This window comes from Eptatretus burgeri, chromosome 4 (genome assembly GCF_056783735.1).
Source record: "Eptatretus burgeri isolate ZD-2024b chromosome 4, Ebu_testis_v1, whole genome shotgun sequence".
NCBI classification, from domain to species: Eukaryota; Metazoa; Chordata; class Myxini; order Myxiniformes; family Myxinidae; genus Eptatretus; species Eptatretus burgeri.
Window position 1 is genome coordinate 876,457 of NC_140964.1, and position 2,294 is coordinate 878,750.

The 2,294-nt window shown below is 51.0% G+C and overlaps 1 pseudogene; it reads right to left on the reverse strand.

The window, feature by feature from the left end:
• Positions 1-764: 764 nt before the first annotated feature.
• Positions 765-905, reverse strand: LOC147027302 (signal recognition particle RNA; annotated as a pseudogene).
• Positions 906-2,294: the final 1,389 nt, after the last annotated feature.

The following is a 2,294-nucleotide window of genomic DNA, read 5'->3' on the forward strand; positions in this document are numbered from 1 at the left end:
CAGTTTTACCATGGAAGATATAATCTGCGGCGATGCTTACCATAAGTCAGGAGGCGCGTCTGGTGTGTGTGTGTGTGTGTGTGTGTGTGTGTGTGTGTGTGTGTGTGTGTGTGTGTGTGTGTGTGTGTGTGTGTGTGTGTGTGTGTGTGTGTGTATCTTCTTCTTTCGGCTGTTCCCGTTAGGGGTCGCCACAGCGGATCATCCGTATGATCCGCATAGTGATTTGGCACATGTTTTACGCCGGATGCCCTTCCTGACGCAACCCTGGTCGCCTCTTACGACACAGGGATAAGGTACACCTATTTTAACCGGGGTATACACCGGCCCAGTATACTGGTACTCATTTCGCCGACCTCGGAAGGATGACAGGCTGAGTCAACCCCCTGGTGTATTAATTCAGTGGCCCAACGGGGCTTGAACTCAGGACCTTATGGATCCCAAGCCGCTGCCCTAACCACTGCACCAACACCAGGCTTTTTTCTATATTATATTATATATATATATATATATATATATATATATATATATTAATATACACACACTGTATATATAATATGTATGTATGTATGTATGTATGTATATATGTATATATATATATATATATATATATATATATATATATATATATATATATATATATATGTATGTATGCTGTGGGGTCGCCACAGCCGATCATCCGTTATGATCCGCATACTGATTTGGCATAGGTTTTACGCCGGATGCCCTTCCTGACGCAACCCTGGTGGCCTCTTACGACACAGGGATAAGGATTGGGTTTCGCCATGATTCCGGGCTGCCCTACACCCTCTCATAGCGCGGCCCAGTGCAGAGCTCCCGTCCTCAAGCGATCCTCCAACCCAAGCCTCCGAGTAGCCGGATTACAGGCGCACGCCACTACGCCCGGTGTATATATGTATGTGTATATATATATATATATATATATATATATATATATATATATATATATATATATATATATATATATATATATATATATATATATGTATATATATGTATTGTTACGGATTCGCGCCCGCCGGCGTGCTGACGGCCACGTAACTCGAATCGCGGCACGTCGCCCACCGGACGGACAATCCAGTCGTGACCCTCTCGGACTAACGCCGGGAACCAGTCACGGGTGGACCTTTCGGTCTCACCGCGATCGAGCCAATCGGCCCCCGCGTGGGATAGGGTTGCTCGCCAAATTCGACCTACCTAAGTACCCACACGGAGGGTAGACCGGGCGATCGCTCCTCGCCGCAGGTCGACTTCGGACACGGGCCGCTTAAGCGACCCGTTCCGTACTATCGGGATAACCGAGCGGTGTTATCGTCGGCCTCGACGGTTCGATTAATTATCGGGCGTATTCAGCCCACTACCAACCCTTTACGTGAAGCAAGATGAGGATTCAATGAAAGAAATGACGAAGCGAAGCGGGAAACAGTTCAACATAAAGCACATTTATTCGCGATGAACGGAAAGCACACATATACAATTCCACCAAAAGCACATAGAAAAAGAAGACAAAAAGCAAATGCGACAATGCAGATCTAATACCGATTACGCGAGCACACGGCAACACTTATACAATTTTACTTCACAGACGGCGCCGACAACACACATTCCCAAAGCAAAAGAAAAGAGAACCACCCTCCAGGATGAGGGGGTAGGCGGGCCTGGGGCCGAGACCGTGTCGGGCCTACCCGTCTGGTGATGAGACGCGGAGCGGCGGTGGTGCCTCAACTACGCGGGCCTCGCGGACAGTGTCTGGTAGGGGGTGGGAAGGGGGCCCCCTTGGTCGCACTATCTCAGCGCGGGGGGAAACAGGAGGGGGTTGCTGATGCTCGGGGAAAGGAGGATTTTTACTCTGTCTCGGGTCCCGCGACGAGCGTCTCCACCTCGACCAGGTCGCGCCGTCGGCCTCCCTATTGTGCAGCTCCCGGCACCGACGCGAGCACCCCCTCGTCTGCCTTCGCCGCCGCCACCTCTCCACAGCTCCGTCCTCTTCGCTCCGACTCCAACTCCGAACTCTTCCTCCTGCGAACTCCTTCCAACGCACACACGACTGACGAACGCGGTCGCTTATATAAGCCCCGTGGCTTCGCCTTTGACCCCCTGCCTTCGACCTTTCACCTCGCTCCCCATTGGCCCGAGAAAAAGTGGGCGTGAATGCTTTTTTGATCCATGAATTTGCATATAGCGACCGCCCTCCAACGCCCTGGAGGCGGGGCCAAATCGCCCCTCGCTCACCGATTGGACGGAACAAAAGTGGGCGTGAGTCGTTTTTGATCCGT